Below are 20,126 nucleotides of genomic sequence, written 5' to 3'. Positions count from 1 at the left end.
ACACACTGACCAAACACTGATGACACTTGGATCCAAAACATTGATGACACAACACACCATTTTTTTCATACAAGAAAAATCTGATGTCTGAATGAGGCCTTACAAGAAGTGGGGACAGGTCTTTGTTTTTGTGTTACAGCTTCATCAAACTGTATTCAAGAATAAAGTAAACTTCTATAGATTTTAGATTAAACAGAGACTAAAGTGTCATGAATGCAAGTAGACCTAGAATCTGTATCAGCCGGATCTCATATGTGGTATTACTGCATCTCAAAGAAGCATGCACAAAATTTGCGAAAAAAAGAAAAGGCTAATGCACGCAAGTCCACAAAAATTATCTTAAATAAATCAGATACAGTTGTCCTACACAAGAACTGAATTTAGCATGTCTAGAGGAAAACTTGGAGTAACATTGGACTACATCTAGAAGTGCCCCAGGATACTTTGTGCAGTGTGGTTCCATTTTACAAACCAAATTACTAGATAAAAAAATAAACATTTTGGCCCTGACTCGTCAATGTGTTTATGCCATATTCGGGCATAAAACACTCTGAACAGCCACAAAGTTTTTGCATCATGAGAAGTTGTGCAAAAATGGCGTGATTTCAGGCATTTTCACTCTACTTTTGACCTATTATCTTCAAGACCGCCATTGTCCCAGTTTTGATGAACTGGTGTGCTAGAGTCAGAGGTGCCTGATTCATTAGGAGGCCCATTCCTCGTAATGAATCAGACATGTCTCTGAATGACTCACCACAAATCATACATTAGTCAGTAAATGGAGTAAGACCACAAGCGGGATGTGGCATGACAACACCAGTTCATCTAAATCATATACCTTATGCCACAAATCTGACTCCGTTTACTGGCTAAAGTAAGATTTGTGATGAGTCGCACAGAGACTCATGTGATTTTTAATACATGTCTGATTCATTACGAAGAATGGGCCTCTTAATGAATCAGGTACCTCTGACTCCAACACACCACTTCACCAAAACTGGTTCAACACCAGTCTTGATTAATTGAAGCCTTTATGCTCAAGTATTTTAAGCTCAATGTCATCTTTGAGAATGGAGCAGAAGTGAGCATTTATGACCATTGCTCCATTCAATGCCCATAGTAGTGGTGGTCACACGTGCTCTGAACTGAAAGAAGAGAGTTTATGCCCTCTGTTCTTGGAATTGGTGGTGGTCTTAGTAGCTGGATCCTACACTTAGATACATTCATCATTTATCTTGTTGATGTATGATAAATGTTGTCTATGTGATAAATACTTAATGTTCCATAGTCATCTAGGTTCACATCAGTAGAACCACAAAGTATCCAGCTTCATTACAAAACCCAATCTCCTAACTTAGTAAGGCTGCCTAAAATTGATTTTACTTTGGACCTATGAAGCCGTAAACCCTTTGTAGTTCAACACAGTATAAAGTGTTATCTTTCTACTCAGTACTTTCAATAAAATATCATGTTTTAGACCTAGAAAAATAGGGTTTTTTAAAATATTTTTTCGATAAAACTTTGTATTACGTTACTGAAGCTGTCACAGTATCATAGAATTTGCAACACTCTGACCCACCCGTACTGTAAATCTCTTGCTTCTGTGCTAACCTTGTTGCCTGTCAAATCTACTTTTTCAAGCCATCATTTGAATGTTTCTAGTTTGTCCAGAGGGAAATCATTCAGAAGTACTAAAATAAAGCAAAGTGGCAGCTTGTTGTTACCTTGTTGCTTCAAGGAATTTAGGGTTTCATTTGGTTGGGAGTTAGTTCTGTGATAATAATGTAATATGGCACAATATCAATAGCTTGTGTGTGGATGTTCTACAGGGATGTAGCTAAGTTGCTCTGTTAGCAATAAAATATTCCCTTTTTACTTGGTTTTAACACAATTTATGACAGTCTGGCAGTGTATTAATAAATAATATTACAAATCTGTCCATATACAAAAAACAAACACTTATAAAAATGTACCATCAAAGGCAGAGCCTCAAAATATACACTACATGAACAAAAGTATTGGGACACATCTCTGAATGAATTCAGATTTTGCTTTTAAATTCAATCCCATTGCCACAGGTATGTAACATGAGCAACTAGACAAGCAGGCTGCTTTTAAAATATTATTGAAACAATGGGCCACTAAATTTGAGATGGGTACTACGGGTGACATGGAGAAGGACTTGGGGATCCTAGTTACTGATAAACTTACCTGGAGCAGCCAGAACAAGGTAGTGGCTGCCAAGGCAAACAGGATCATGGGGTGCATTAAAAGAGGTTTGGATATACATGATGAGAGCATTATACTGCCTCTGTACAAATCCCTGGTTAGACTGCACATGGAGTACTGTGTACAGTATTGGGCACCGGAGCTCATTAAGCATATAATGGAACTAGAGCGAGTACAAAGGAGGGCAACAAAATGAATAAAGGGGATGGGGGAACTTCAATACCCAGAGAGATTAGCAAAATTAGAATTATTTAGTCTAAAAAAAAGACGACTGAGGGGCAATCTAATAACCATGTATAAGTACATAAGGGGTCAATACAAATATCTCTCTGAGGATCTGTTCATACCAAGGAAGATGACAGTCACAACGGGGCATTCTCTGCGTCTGGAGGAGAGAAGGTTTTTCCACCAACATAAAAGAGGATTCTTTACTGTTAGGGCAGTGAGAATCTGGAATTTCTTGCCTGAGGAGGTGGTGATGGCGAACTCAGTCGAGGGGTTCAAGGGAGGCCTGGATGTCTTCCTGGTGCGTAACAATATTGTATTTTACAGTTATTAGGTTCTTTAGAAGGATGTAGCACTGGGGATTTATTCTGACGGAATATAGGCTGAACTGGATGGACAAATGTCTTTTTTCGGCCTTGCTAACTATGTAACTATGTAACTACTATAATAGATATGTACAGAGATAGAAAGTGGACATTTGAGTGGCAAGGCCAGAAAGGCATTGCTAAAGATCAAAGAGATACAACAAAAGTTTCAACCAAGAGTAGGCATCATGAAAGACGTCAACAGCAAGATACTAACTGAGTCAGAAAAAGATCAAGGAAAGATGGAGAAAGTACACGGAGAAAGAATTACTTAGTCATATGGGAAAAAAATGAGACTGGAAATGATAGAGAGCTAAACATCATGAAAAACAAAGTCATTGCTGCGATAAAGCTTCGGTCAAACAACAAAGAGATGTGACAATATTCAAATACAGCTAATAAAGTCTTCTGAAACAGCAGTTGATGTCATCACCTGCCTGTGTCAACAAATATGGACAACTGTTAAATGACTCAAGAACAGGACAAGATAGACGTTTATTCCTATTCCGAAGACGAGAGATGCTACCTACTGTGGTGACTATCTGACTATTGCGCTCATACCTCATGCCAGCAAAATACTACTGAAGATCCTGCCAGAGGAACAAGCAGGATTCAGAAAAGGCTGAGGAACAAGAGATGTGATTGCTAACATTAGATTGATAATGGAAAAGGCCAAATAATACAACAAAGATATCTATTTTTGCTTCATCGACGACCCTCGACTGTGTAGATTACCAGAAAATTTGGAATCTGTGAAGGATATGGGTGTGTCTGATCAGCCTTACTAGGAACTTTTACATCAATCAAGAAGCAAAAGTCAGTACACAATACAACGACACAACATGGTTTATCAGAAAACGCTGCATCCTGTCAACATTTCTCTTCTACTTACATGTAGAAGCTCATGTCAGGAAGGCTGGACTTGCCGAAAAGAAAAAGTTATCAAAATTATTGGACAATTTATCAACAATCTTAAAGGGAACCTGTCACCCCGTATTTTAAAGATGAGATAAAAATGGCATTAACAAGGGCCAGAGCTGAGCTTTACAGTACTGTCTTCTGTGTGTTTATATTCCGCACCTATGTTGCCGAAATACCTTTTGAAAGTCGGCGTTTGGTGCTGTCACTCAGTCAGGTCTGGTCAGATGGGCGTTGATAAGTTGTGGTTCCTCCCCCACCTCTTGCGTTTCCCTGCGAATGTTATTCCCGCCGTCAGCGTTGTGCTTAGCGCCTGCGCACTAACGTATAATTTGGCGCCTGCGTATTATGGTTTTCCCAACTGTGGGCATATCATAATGGACATTACTGCGCATGCGCGTGTCGGCACTTTTACCTGTGTGCCCCGGAAGTGGTCATATGCGCATACTGTATAGCTGGATGCCGGTAACAGTTTCTCAGCCCCACCTGCGATCGTAAGTTTTACCGGCATCCAGCTATACATTAAATGCGCATATAACCACTTCCGGGGCACACAGGTAAAAGTGCCGACAAGCGCCTGCGCAGTGATGTAACGTACGCTATGCCCACAGTTGGGCACAGCATAATGCGCAGGCGCAAGAGGCTCATTTAATGCGCAACTGCGAAAAAAGTGCGCGATCTGTGTGATTCACAGAGCGCATTTAAGTCATACACGCCGAGGAGCAGGGGGGAGGAACCGCAACTTATCAACGCCCATCTGACCAGACCTGACTGAGTGACAGCACCAAACGCCGACTTTCAAAAGGTATTTCGGCAAGATAGGTGCGGAATATAAACACACAGAAGACAGTACTGTAAAGCTCAGCTCTGGCCCTTGTTAATGCCATTTTTATCTCATCTTTAAAATACGGGGTGACAGGTTCCCTTTAAATACGCAGACGATACAACTTATTACAGTGTCAAGATGGAAATCTTGAACATCGGACTGATACTCAATACAAAGAAAACAAAGACATTGACTACTGCCAGATACAACCAGGACATATTTGAGATGGACAGCAATGAACTGGAAGTTCTAAAGGACTTCAATCTACTTGGATCAATGATCATTCAAGATGCAGTGACGACACCAGAAGTCAATAGAATAGCTATGGGCAAATCAATAATAAAGTCACTGGACAAGGTATTCAAATCAAGGATCATTTCAGTAGCAAAGAAAACATGGCTAGTACATAGTTTGGTCATTTCTGTGGTAACATACGCATGGGAAATGTGGACAGTGAAGAAACAAGACAGAAGAAGAACTGAGTCCTTTGAAATGGGGTGCTGGAGAAGGATGTTATCAATACCATGGGTGGCAAAATCAAACCAACCATGTCACTCGAAGCAAAGATCATCAAACTATGACTTGCCTACTTTGAACCAATACAAGCACAGTCTTATCAAAGTACAAGTGACCTCAACCTATCTGGCTAGGAAAAAAATGGATGGTAGCCAACAGCCTTAGTAATAGTAACCACACTCTGCAGTATCAGAATATTTAGATTACTTAAACTGTAAAAAACAAAAAAACTTTCCAAAATTATCTTTCTTTGAGGGCAGATGCCTGCCTTGCTTACGTTTATACACAAACAGTGCAAAAGAAAGAAGTCATGGTTTGCAAGGGTGAAGGGGGCAAAAATTTACTTTTTTTTTTTTGCTAGATGAGGAGGCAATAGCTTATCACAAGCAATCCAAAAGTATCACTTTATTTATGGCACTGAAAAATGTTAACTGTTTTAAAATTGAAAACGTAATGGCTTCTCAACAATTTTCCATGTAAAAAAATTTCTGTATTTTCTCTGCAATTTCATGTTTTTGGGCCCTCAATAGAGTATACAGTCATGGCCAAAAGTATTAACACCCTGCAATTCTGTCAGATGATACTCAGTTTCTTCCTGAAAATGATTGCAATCACAAATTCTTTGGTATTATTATCTTCATTTAATTTGTCTTAAATGAAAAAACACAAAAGAGAATGAAGCAAAAAGCAAAACATTGATCATTTCACACAAAACTCCAAAAATGGGCCAGACAAAAGTACTGGCACCCTCAGCCTTATACTTGGTTGCACAACCTTTAGCCAAAATAACTGCGACCAACCGCTTCCGGTAACCATCAATGAGTTTCTTACAATGCTCTGCTGGTATTTTAGACCATTCTTCTTTGGCAAACTGCTCCAGGTCCCTGATATTTGAAGGGTGCCTTCTCCAAACTGCCATTTTTAGATCTCTCCACAGGTGTTTTATGGGATTCAGGTCTGAACTCATTGCTGGCCACCTTAGAAGTCTCCAGTGCTTTATCTCAAACCATTTTCTAGTGCTTTTTGAAGTGTGTTTTGGGTCATTGTCCTGCTGGAAGACCCATGACCTCTGAGGGAGACCCAGCTTTCTCACACTGGGCCCTACATTATGCTGCAAAATTTGTTGGTAGTCTTCAGACTTCATAATGCCATGCACACGGTCAAGCAGTCCAGTGCCAGAGGCAGCAAAGCAACCCCAAAACATCAGGGAACCTCCGCCATGTTTGACTGTAGGCACTGTGTTCTTTTCTTTGAATGCCTCTTTTTTTCTCCTGTAAACTCTATGTTGATGCCTTTGCCAAAAAACGCTCTACTTTTGTCTCATCTGACCAGAGAACATTCTTCCAAAACGTTTTAGGCTTTTTCAGATAAGTTTTGGCAAACTCCAGTCTGGCTTTTTTATGTCTCGGGGTAAGAAGTGGGGTCTTCCTGGGTCTCCTACCATACAGTCCCTTTTCATTCAGACACCGACGGATAATAGGGGTTGACACTGTTGTACCCTCGGACTGCAGGGCAGCTTGAACTTGTTTGGATGTTAGTCTAGGTTCTTTATCCAACATCCGCACAATCTTGCGTTGAAATCTCTTGTCAATTCTTCTTTCCATCCACATCTAGGGAGGTTAGCCACAGTGCCATGGGCTTTAAACTGCTTGATGACACTGCGCACGGTAGACACAGGAACATTCAGATCTTTGGAGATGGACTTGTAGCCTTGAGATTGCTCATGCTTCCTCACAATTTGGTTTCTCAAGTCCTCAGACAGTTCTTTGGTCTTCTTTCTTTTCTCCATGCTCAATGTGGTACACACAAGGACACAGGACAGAGGTTGAGTCAGCTGGGTGCAAGTGTGATTTAGTTATTGCCAACACCTGTTAGGTGCCACAGGTAAGTTACAGGTGCTGTTAATTACACAAATTAGGGAAGCATCACATGATTTTTCGAACGGTGCCAATACTTTTGTCCACCCCCATTTTTATGTTTGGTGTGGAATTATATCCAATTTGGCTTTAGGACAATTCTTTTTGTGTTTTTTTTCATTTAAGACAAATTAAATGAAGATAATAATACCAAAGAATTTGTGATTGCAATCATTTTCAGGAAGAAACTGAGTATTATCTGACAGAATTGCAGGGGTGTTAATACTTTTGGCCATGACTGTACATCACTCAATGTTGTCCAGCATCAGGCCCAAAACCTGAAAGATCTAGAGAAGATCTGTATGGAGGAGAGGGGGCAAAATCCCTGCTGCATTGTGTGCAATGAGGAAACGTCTGACATTTGTAATTGCAAACAAAGGTTTCTGCACCCAATATTTTTTTTTTACTATTCTATCAAATGCTTATTTCATGCAACAAAATGCTAATTAATTATGTAAAAATCATGCAATGTGATTTTCTTGATTTTTCTTTAAGAATTTGTCTTTCACAGTTGAAGGGTACCTACGACAAAAATTACAGACCTCTCCATTCTTACTTGCATATGTTTATTGCCTATTAAGTTATACTTAACACAAGATAAGGAAATGTTATTGAAATTTAAGCAATAGTAGAACTGTGCTGCTGAGATCTGTGTCATTTTCCTGAATAAAATCTGTGATTTTTTTTTTTACTCGGCAGATGTTTTATGGACACGCAGAGAATATTTTGAACATAAATTCAGCTTAATGCATTGACAAATGACTCCAAACATGCCTTGCATCCTTATTCCATATCAAGATTTAGGGGCTTAGCGTGACATTTATGGGGATGCCTGCAGTATTGTTCATATTGTGCGGTGTAAATTAAGCCCTTTGGTATCTCCAGAGTCTTTGTCTAGATTTATAAAGCAGTGAGTAGAAAATCTCCAGTCAGATGAAATCTCTACAATCCATTTTATTCCATGGAACTGATTCATCCATCTCTCTAAAAATCTTGCCCTTTATATATTAGTAGCTTAGTATTTTGTGTTTGCCTTGAATGTTTGTAATAAGTTTTTATGCTTCATTGATAATGTTTTCACCATGTATTTTCTGAGTGGTTGTAGTATAAGTGTACTATACATAGTGTGTATAAATATAAAATAATAATAATACTTTTATTCATATAGCACTAACATTCCACAGCACTTAACAAATCAGAAAGGACATGTACAAACAATATCAAGCATTATAGAGTAACATAAAATGTAACAATTAAACAGGTGGAGTAAGGTCCCTGATCGCAAGAGCTTACAATCTATAAGGAAATAGTGATGACACAAATAGTAAAAAGCGCTTGTCATTAGAGATGTGCAAACTTGGAATAGCAGGCGAATGTCGTTTTTTTTTTTACTTAATGGGAACCTGTCGACTGTTTTGGCCAATATAAGATATGGCCACCACCTTTCAGGGCTTACCGACAGCATTCTATAATGCTGTAGATAAGCCCCTGATCCGATTTGAAAGAGAAGAAAAATACCTTTTATTATACTCACCCGAGGGGCAGTCTGGTCCGATGGGTCTGGCGCCTCCCATCTTCTTATGATCACCACCCTCCTTCTTGCTTCATGGCTCCCCAGCATCGCGCTCCTGCACAGGCGTACTTATCTTCTCTGTTGAGGGCAGAGGAAAGTACAGCAGTGCGCAGGTGCTGCGAAAGGTCGGAGAGGCCCACCACCTGGATGGCCCTGCTTGTAATTTTTGGCAGGCTTTGCTGTCTGCAGAGGTTTCATCAGTGTGGGAGAAAATTGGTGAATTGCTTTTTTTTGGCATTCTCTGTGCGATATAAGTGATAAGATGGCTTTATTATTCACGTCAGTACTATTACAATGATATCCGGTTTATATATATTTTTTTGTTTTGCTATCACACATTAAAAAATGCTTTTTGTATAATAGAAAAAAATTTCCATCAACATATATTGAGAGCTATAATTTTTCTATTGACAGGGTTTGTTCTTTGCAAGTTGAGTTGAAGATTTTATTAGTATCATTTTGCGGTACAGAACATTTTTGATTACTTTCTATTTAAATTTTTGGGAGATAGAATTAAAAAAATCTCAGAAATTGTTTTGTTCTTCACTATTCACCATGTAGTAAAACTGATAAGACTGCTTTATTTTTCAGGTCAGTATGATACCACTTTTAGGTATGTAGAGTTTTTATGTTTTACTACTTTTGCACAATAATAGCAATTTTAAAGAAATTACAGGACATGTCATCTACATAAATCAAAGCTGGAGGATGGTGATTAGGAGCTGAGAGGAGGCACAGATGCCGCAGCAATTACGCCCACCAAGCTGGATCATCCGATTTTCAAACCGCGGGAACAATTCAAAAGATATTTTTGAGGTTATTGAGGAAAATAAGGGTGGAAGCAGCTCATTACACCAAAAGAATTAAAAAAATCACAAAATCTTTATTGAAAATCCTTTAAAAATAAAAATAATGAAAAAATGGGCATCTCAAACAACAAAGCAATAAAAGGAGTGGTGTGTGTAACAGAGATCAATCAATACGCGTTTCGGGCTACATGGCTTTTGAACACTGGGGGTATACAGAGAAACAGGAGACAATAGAAAACATTTTGGAAATTCAGTACAGGAGCTGTAAAAGGTGGGGGTATTTGTTCAGACACTAAAAACTGATGACAGGTTGTTTTTAAACATTTAGACTAAGAATATTTGAAAATCTGAATTTATTGAAATCAGACTTGCACGATACATATATACAGCTCTGGCAAAAATTAAGAGACCACCACATCAAAACTCTGTCATGGGCAGTCCAATCTCCAGACCTGAACCCCTTTGAAAGCCTCTGGAATGTAATCAAGAGGATGATGGATAGTCACAAACCATCAAACAAAGAAGAACTGCTTAAATTTTTGCGCCAGAAGCAGTGTGAAAGACTGGTGGAAAGCATGCCAAGACGCATGAAATCTGTGGTTAAAAGTCATGGTTATTCCACAAAATATTGATTTCTGAACTCTTCCTGCATTAAAACATTAGTATTGTTGTTTCTAAATGATTATGAACTTGTTTTCTTTGCATTATTTGAGGTCTGAAAGCACTGTTTTGTTTTAATTTTGATCACTTCTCCTTTTCAGAAAAAAAAATTGCAAAATGTATTGCTTAGAAATTCGGGGACATGTTGTCAGGAGATTATAGAATAATTGAAAAAATTAAGTTTTAACTCAAAAATATACCTATAAAGAGAAAAATCAGACAAACTGAACATTTTGCAGTGGTCTCTTAATTTTTGCCAGAGCTGTATGTATATATACCATATGTGTTTGCCTGAAATTGTTTTGTGCATTTTTAAACTATTAAATTAGCTTACATTGTCTAAATATTGCAAAGTATTATTATATCTGCCCATTGGAGTCAGCAAGACATGACTCCCGAACGTGAGTCAAGGTATCACTGGCATCAGAGGCATCACTGGAGATGATCGAGGAGACCTAGGGCTAGAGCTGGGCAGAGGCCTAGGAAACTAAAGCAGGACATGCACCAGGGACACTCGAGGAGCTAAATGAGTTTGATTTTTTTCTGTTTTAACCTTTTTCTGGCCCATGTGAATCTAGCAAAATGGCAGCTCCCTGGATTCCCAAAAATTTGGGTTTGCTAAAATCTGCAAAATGTGGGGAAATTGTAAATGAATTAGATTTGTTTAGATTCAATTTGCTCATCATTAGTAATAAGGCTCTTCAAATTCATTCTTCATATCTTGAAAAAAAAAGTTTATTATAACAAAATGAGTAAACCGAAAAAATATAAAGTGCGGTATATAGATAAATCAGGGAGACATTCGCTGATACATACTATGGTCTTCTCATTTATCAACTTCAACATAAGAAAATTGGTCTAATTAAAAAAAATGCAAGCCATTTAAACAATGCATGATATTTTCAAGACATAGTAATAATTTCTGCTATCCTTTCTCACATACCTAAATCCTACCAGAAGGCAGATTAGTCTATGATCAGTCTGGTTATGGTTCAATGAAGATGCATGTTCTTGCAAAAAGTAAATGAATGTATTAGAAAATAAAAAACACAATGAAAAGATTAATTTTAATAAGAAGAAATGCATAGTAATTGTTGAATTATTAGATGCCCACCTTACAGGGTAGAAAATAAGAAAAATATATTTGTCTGTAGATTTTGTTTTACTGGTGGAAATTTCAGTGGGTGTTGAGGAAGCATATGTAATACTTGGATCTGGGAGACCTTCTTAGGAACACAGAAGATGCCGATGTTAGGAGGAAAATTTCTTCCCGCCTCCAGATACGGCAATCAGAGTTGTTCCATAGATCAACATCCCACCTCCAATAACCTGGTACTAATCATAATATGTAATATATTTTTCAAGTAAGGCATCTTGTCCTTGCTGAGCAAACCAAAAGTGGAAGGTTCACTTACTGTCCACCGATGTTGTGTGAAAAGGAATTGTAAAGAATTATTTGCCGGAAAGTATTGTGAGCTGTAGCCAGGCTAAGGGTCCATTTTTGGCCTAAAAATTACAAAAGAAAGGTACACTGTAGCTCAGCACAGAATGGGATCACTTTTATTGTCTATACATATGTGTGTATGTATATACTCAAATAAGCGAGAAAACAGCCGCACTCTCTCGGGTTAAAGCTTGCAAAGTGGTGTATTTATTCACTTGTGTTTGACATTCAAATATATGTACACATACAGCAGGATAAGAAAAAAAGTGACGTTTCGACCCAATTCCGGGTCTTTCTCAAACTGAGTAGCTGATACGGTTTGAAAATTTGAAATTAGGTCCCAAAAAGGGCTCCTCTCGGTGTGGCGCTGGGGTATCCTGCTTCCTGGAAGTGTGTGTATGTATATACTGTATGGATATGGTAAGATGGTAGCTGGAAAGGTCCTCCGGGGGAGATATGTGTCACTGAGGTTGTGTGGTATGGCCTATATAAAGCAGGTAGGATGTCATTAGTGTCTGTACGTGGAGGAGGAAGGACCTTGTTTGTATCGTTCAGTCTCTGCCAGAAGGCTATGAGTACAGGACTGATAGCTAAATGGGTGAACACGTGCTGTGTATATGGCCAGCCTTCATCCTTGTAAAAAAAAGTTTCTGACTCTAAAGGTACCGTCACACATAGCGACGCTGCAGCGATAACGACAACGATCCGGATCGCTGCAGCGTCGCTGTTTGGTCGCTGGAGAGCTGTCACACAGACAGCTCTCCAGCGACCAACGATCCCGAGGTCCCCGGTAACCAGGGTAAACATCGGGTAACTAAGCGCAGGGCCGCGCTTAGTAACCCGATGTTTACCCTGGTTACCATCCTAAAAAGTAAAAAAACAAACGCTACATACTTACCTACAGCCGTCTGTCCTCGGCGCTCTGCTTCTCTGGTCTGGCTGTGAGCGCCGGGCAGCCAGAAAGCAGAGCGGTGACGTCACCGCTCTGCATTCCGGCTGACCGACGCTCACAGCCAGAGCAGGAGGAGAGCAGAGCACAGCGCTGGAGGACAGACGGCTGTAGGTAAGTATGTAGTGTTTGTTTTTTTACTTTTAGGATGGTAACCAGGGTAAACATCGGGTTACTAAGCGCGGCCCTGCGCTTAGTTACCCGATGTTTACCCTGGTTACCAGCGAAGACATCGCTGAATCGGTGTCACACACGCCGATTCAGCGATGTCTACGGGGAGTCCAGCGACGAAATAAAGTTCTGGACTTTCTTCCCCGACCAGCGATCTCCCAGCAGGGGCCTGATCGCTGCTGCCTGTCACACTGGACGATATCGCTAGCGAGGACGCTGCAACGTCACGGATCGCTAGCGATATCGTCTAGTGTGACAGTACCTTTAAGTGGCACGGGGTGGTAGCCGCAGGTGAGACACTCATCTGTGGTGACCCGGCACATTACATGAAGGTGGAGGTCCTGATTGGGTGTGAGGACTTGTTCTCTAAGGGCATTTTGACCATGCAGGCTGCATATAACTGCTCTTGCAGGGTTGCCAGGACCAGATGTTCCACAGTTCAATGAGGGAGACCACCATTAAAAAATAAACTCTTTACTAAACGGCAACTTGGTAAGAGTTATAAGTAAGCGATAGTAGGTACAAAGTCTTATGAACGTTTCCTTTGCAACATGAAGCATTTTGCACACAGTATCCTTCCTCAGTAGTATACTCCAAGGCTATTTATATGCAATGTTTCTCCCTACTTTGCAGTAACCCACCTTTAACACTACAGTCCTCATCAACAAGTCTCCCTTACTTGTTCAGCAGTTACACACCCTATTTCTTCCTGGACCTACTGCTCAGGACCATTCGCTAGTCCTAGTTTCCGAGTCCCATTTAGGCAAATTAATAAATAACAAAATCTATAATTGGTGGAGAAACTTTGAAGTTGATGGACCTAGTTCTTTTTTCAACCTATCTAACTATGTAATTTTGTAACTTTTCTTCATTACAGGCCCAAGGTTTTGTGGCAAGGCATCCTCTCATACGAACCTTCTCCAGAAGGCCACTCCGTCTCTCTGTCACTTATCCTCAGAATCTTGCTATACCTCCTGTTCAGTCTCTTCTAATTTAGGGTCACCTTCGGAAGCAGCACTGCTCATTCTGCACTCCAGACCCTATCTGCCTTCCTAGCAGGAAGCAGTCACTCTCCCTAACACTAGCCCCTCCCACTGTGGCCTAGTCCCAAATATTAATGTTCCTTATGCTATGCATTGCATTATTTATCTTACATTACTTCACATTATACATTACACAGGCAAACATGGCAATACAACACAAGTCACATGACACAATATTTACAAAAGATGCAAGACACAATTCTTATTATACATTGACACGATTAAGTTCTTCAGGGGTACAAACACAATAGCAATTGTCCCCCACCTTTATCTGACAATGCAAAATAAGCCATGTTTTTAAAGGGAAAGTTATTGTGCTATTTGATCACTCTAAATCTAACTCATATTTTCTCCTTTAATTAGTTATTTCATGCTACGTTGTGTTCTCTTTATATACATGCCCTCGCAACATATTAAGGTCAGTGTAATTTCCTAAAAGGCTTGTCATTATTTTGTAATGTTTATGGGCTGAATGATCATTAGTTTAAATGTCATCAGATCCTATAATGTAACACTAAGTGAGATATTTATAACACATTCTGAAAATCTTTTAAGCTCCTTGTTCTTTAGGCACTTGTTCTTAGTAATCAATCACTGTCTGGATAATACACCATACAAATGCAACAGAGGTCTACGACATTATGGATTAATCTTACATGCCTAGACAATAAACCTAGAGAGCGGATAATGGGAAACATGCTTTACCCAACTTTCCTTTTTAAAAAGCCCCCCATACACAATAGATAGCTGTCAGCAGAACTAACTTTCAGCCAATCGTTTGACTGACAACCATCTCTCAAAAATCCCCCAATATACAGAAAGCTCAGCTTGGGAAATCCAAAAGGTCATATCCTGTTCTCTCCCAACATCATCAGTCAGTGGAAAGTCGGGAGACCCCCATAAACATACCAATATTGGTAGAAAATCGAAAAAAAAGACGAAATTGAAAACAACTAACACAAAAAACCTTAAAACAATGCAATTTATTCAATATGTATTAAAACCAATGCTCAAAGACATTCCATAAATGATAAGAAATGTGCCAGAGGCAGGGCTCAGAGAGGAAGACAATTCTAAAAGACAATGATAGTCTTTCTTTCGCTAACTGTGCCCTATAGAGGTAACTTTGCCTGTACGTTAAGGCTGGCACCCTAATATAACAATATTGGGCTCCCACTCTATGACGAATATCCCTCACTGGCCCTAGTGAGCCTTAGCATTAGTATAAGACACCAAATACAATTTGATCAAGTGTAGCACAAACAAAAGGCATATGAATTGTCAGCAAAAATTGTTAGATGGGTAAAAATTGATAAATTTTTATATAGAACCAAAATGCTTGCGGGACTACTTAGTTCATAGTCATTTTACTCCACCCAGACCAGCAGTCACATGGCTTGACCGCAGAACTGTGGGCACACATACGTAGACGTGGCTCTCGTAGTTTCTGTTGTTTTGTTACTCCTCCTAAGACCTGGTCTTAGACTGGTCGGAATTATTACACAAAACAATTTGTGAATTGTGAGACAACTTGACTCGTGTATTGTGTACGTGCACTTGCCTTATGAACTATGTGGGTAAAACTAAGAGACAGCTCCAAAATAATATAAGTGAACACTTGGGAGATATTAGAAATGGCAGAAATACCCCCTTAGTCTGCCATGTAATTGAAAAACATTGAAAAACATAACAACGATTTGAACACAGTTACTTATACCGGTGGTAGGGCTCACTTGGGCTAGTGAGGGATATTAGTCATTGAGCGGGGCGCCTTATCAGTCTATTAGGGTGCCAACCTCCACAGACAGGCAGAGCTATCTATATAGGAAACAGTTAGTGAAAGAGAGACTGTCAGCTACCTTTAGAATTGTCTTCCCCTCTTTGAGCCCCTCCACATTTTGTATAATTTATTGAATGTCTTTGAGTGTTGGTTTTCATACATATTAATTAAATAAATTTAATTTAAATTTAGTTTAAATTTAAACTTTGCTGCTTTCTGATTCTTGGGTCCTTACAATTTGCATCATTTTTAGTCTGTTTTGGGAGTTTGTGGAATATTAGTCTAATGAATATAGTGGCCCTAACACAGATTGCATTAACTATGTGACAATGTGACTTTCAGACCAATCATAGGACTAGTAAATCGTGTCCAAATAATAATTTCTAAGCATCTGTTCTACCACTATTTATATTCCAGCTCACTATCTAAGATTGCAGTAAGTGGCTAGAAGATGACTTCACTGACTGTACCCAAATTACTAGATTACTCATAAGTGGGGATGGAGGCATGGGGGTGCAAGAGGGCTAAAAACTGTCCCCTAAATGACATTTTACAAGGGACTTGAACATTTTTGGCATAGGGATATTTCAGCCTGACTGTTCTCAGTTATTGAATTGGTTTAGGGAATTGTAGGGGTCGGTCAGTATTAGGACAAATTACCCTTGAGCTAGCACCCAGCATGTATTATTGCCTCTGCATCTTTTATTCCGGGGACAGGTACAGTGGTCATATTAGTAGGTTGAAGCCTCATGTGGCATCAAGAGCCTGCAACATAGAAAATGGAAGACTAATCAATGGGTGTCCTTCCTCAGATTTTCAAAAAGGAGATGTTGCTCCGGTGTACTGGTCCAGGATTGGAATACATGCCAGCTTATAGGAGAGAAGTAAACCCAACCACCCAAGCCTAAGTGGCAAAGTTGCAAAACTACTAAGAGCAAATAGTTGAGTCTGCTATGGTGGTGAAGTGAATGTTTGAGTCAACTTATAAGTAGAGGAAAGGACAGACTTGCATGTAAGGCTCAAGGGTAATCTAGCGTCTGTACCAAGATACCCTATAGAAGCTCAGCAGCATAGGAGATAATACAGTCCAAGAGAGCGGGAATTTCTAGAATGGAAAAGCGAGGAACTGTGAGGCTACTGTAGTAGAGAGTGACTTTGTCACTAAAGTGATCACAAAGAGGGAAACAATTAAAAGAAAGAACAATACAAGCTGGTGTCCCTATACTGTACTTCAGTGCAAGGTTATGCAATGTTTAAGATTGCATTCTGCTCATACTAATCTATTTGATGGAAATGAATCCCTTTCAAAGGAGCCCATTCACATTGTCTGGCCTATGTTGTTGTTAGGGCAAACTAAAACTCCTGAAGCACCAGCAGGTGGTGTGGCCCTCTAAATAATGTGTAATGCTGTAACCCTTGATGATATAGTAGTTCCTCACTTAGGGTTGTTTGAACAAATGAAGGCATACACAGACTGCCCAACAGCACTTTACTCATAAAGCGGTAACAAGATTGATGGTTACAAAGTCTTTTATAAGACAACAATCATGATGGTTTTCACAAAATCGAGAAGCAACAACTTGACTTTAACATAGATTTATAGTAGACATACTGTATACATCAGTGGTCTAACTCCTGTGGCATTTCTCTGGTACTTTCTATTCTTCCCTAATTTTTTAACCCCTTATCGACTTTGGATGTACTAGTGTAGGGTTCCCTTTGATCATGCGGGCTCAGTAGCCAAACCAGCAGATAGAGGTCTGCATATAGCTTGCATCTGCCCCTAACAGCAGTGTAAGGAGCTGAGCCCTGCTCACTTTTGTTAACCACTTAAATGACACTGTCAAACTCTGACAGCAGCTTTTAAGAAGTGCAGTCCAGGGGTTACTCTTTTTCATCAGCCCCCTTGCAACATATTCATTGAGTGTAAAAGGGTTGCCATGGTTGCTGGTGGCCTACTAAAGGCCCTTGTGCAGGCCATTACGGTATTCCTGTGTAGACCAGCCTTTGAAGACAGGCCTGTGGGTGGGCTTCATAGGAGACTATGATTCTCTTTATATACTGCAATACTGTGGTATTGCAGCGTATAGGGCAAGTGATCAAACCCTTACAGGCTCAAGTTGCCCAGAGGGGACCAAAAATTGAAAATTGTATATAAACAGATAAAAAATGTAAATTTTTAAATCACTTCCCACTAGGGTTGAGCGAAACGGGTTGGCCAGATTCAGAAGTCGCCGACTTTTGGCAAAGTCGGGTTTCATTAAACCCGACCCGACCCCTGTGTGGGGTCGGCCATGAGGTCGGCGATCTTCTGATCTGGAATCGGAATTCCGATACCGAGTTCCGATATGTTTAAGATATCGGGAATCGGTATCGGAATTCATATTTAAGTTTAAAATAAAGAATAAAAAAAAAAAAATATTGATATACTCACCCTCGGACGCGCCCTGGTTCTCACCGGCAGCCTTCCTTCCTAAGAATGAGCGCCTGAAGGGCCTTCGATGACGTCGCGGCTTGTGATTGGTCGCGTGAGCGGTCACATGGGCGTCACGCGACCAATCACAAGCCGTGACGTCATCTAAGGTCCTTCAGGCACTAATTCTTAGGAAGGAAGCGTCCGAGGGCGCGTCCGAGGGTGAGTATATTCCTAATAGGTATATACTCACCCTCGGACGTGCCCTGGTTCTAACCCGCAGCCTTCCTTCCTAAGAATCAGCGCCTGAAGGACCTTAGATGACGTCGCGGCTTGTGATTGGTCGCGTGAAGCCCATGTGACCGCTCACGCGACCAATCACAAGCCGCGACGTCATCGAAGGGCCTTCAGGCGCTCATTCTTAGGAAGGAAGGCTGCCGGTGAGAACCAGGGCGCGTCCGAGGGTAAGTATATCAATATTTTTTATTTTGATTCTTTATTTTACACTTAAATATGGATCCCAGGGCCTGAAGGAGAGTTTCCTCTCCTTCAGACCCTGGGAACCATTAGAAACCCAATGCACTGCATTGGGTTTCGTGTTTCGGCCGACCCCGACCCCGACTTTTTTATAGGATCGGCCGATTTCACTCGACCTGACTTTTGAAAAAGTCGGGTTTCGTGAAACCCGACCCGATCCCATAAAAAGAAAAGTCGCTCAACCCTACTTCCCACCCCTTATTCCATCATTACAAATAAATAAATAAATAAAATAAAATAAACATTTTATGGTATGGTTGAGTCCACTAATGTCCAATATATCAAAATATTCGGAGGTGAAAATTAATTTAAAGCAAAATATGATTAACATGATTCAGCTTGCCCTACAGAATATTAAAATCTATAGTAAGCTTGTTGGACGGAATAAAACAGTGGTTAGGCCCATTACCAGACAGTAAGAAGAGTTAAATCTATCATTCCTAGTCAATGAGTTTTGAGCCAGAGTTTTCAGATGTAGGAGGTAGTTATCCAAGAGACAGGGTTTGAAACATGTGACAGACTCCAAACATTTGTGTTTTCCACAATTTGCAATAAAATATTTTAATGATTAAAATGAATTTCTGTGTTTACTTATTATTCTTGGACTTGTGCCAGAACAACTTCTCCTCATACTTCTCTTCATACCTTGAGCCTAGAGTTCATTGAAAGAATACCAGAAAGCTTAAAAACACTCAAATTGACTAGGGAAGGCATGCATAAAGTGAAGCCTAAATTCAACATAAAATATTTTTTAACTAAAGATTCATCACTGGAATATGCAAAGAGACAATTTTGCTTCTTGAGGAGAAGAAGAAGATAGACGTTCAGGTAGACCGCGATAATTACACACAATACAAATACTTGGTGCATTTATATGTTAAAGACATTTTCCATGAGAAAAAAATATGTTACTATCAATAAATTCCTAAATGTTAGAGATGAGCAAATCTTTTGAACGTTGAGATTTGACAAATATTTCAAACAATGCTGTTAGCTGCTAATTCATTGATTTGCCATAAATCAATGAATTAGAATCAAAACTGCTGCAATGCCTCCAATTGTCCTGAAAAGACATGTGCAACAAAAATATGTTCAACTCATAAGACTGTATTCAACCTTTTTCAAGCTCATTAATGCAAATGCAGCCTTAGAAATGTCAAAGTGACCTCAATATAATTGACTCTGGGTAGATTAATGGCAAACATTCTGCTGTGTTTTACCGCTTCTTCAGTGTTTTATGGCTTTCTCTCCCTATGTCTATTTCTAAGCTGTGAGCTTTGATGTCCTCTCGCTATCCAGGTTCAAGTATTTTCTGGATTCCCTGCTTCTGCATTTATACAGATTTCTAGTCTCAAAACAAAACACATTTTGAGACACTAAAGCCCCTCTTTCAACTGAATAAAGGCTGTATACACATTGAGAAAACCACAAGGTGCAGTATATAAAAGTATAATTGGCGCCACAGCAGCACTTCAAACCATGAGAACACCCATAAGTAGGTTGCAGTAATAAAAAATACATTTTCCAATAAAATTTGATTCTTAGGTAAATGTGAATCATAAATGCCGGAACTTCAAAGCCTGCAACGGACCGGAATAGTATGTATGATACTATATGGATGTGACCAGGGTCGGACTGGGACACAAAATTCAGCCCTGGCACTTGAAGTTACACAGGCCCACTTGTCACATGGTGACTGTATAATATCTTTGAACACTTGTAGGCAGGGCAGGTTTTAGGCAAAGTGGGGCC

This window comes from Ranitomeya imitator, chromosome 7 (assembly GCF_032444005.1).
Source record: "Ranitomeya imitator isolate aRanImi1 chromosome 7, aRanImi1.pri, whole genome shotgun sequence".
In the NCBI taxonomy this organism is placed as follows: Eukaryota; Metazoa; Chordata; class Amphibia; order Anura; family Dendrobatidae; genus Ranitomeya; species Ranitomeya imitator.
Note: the sequence above shows the minus strand (reverse complement) of the source record.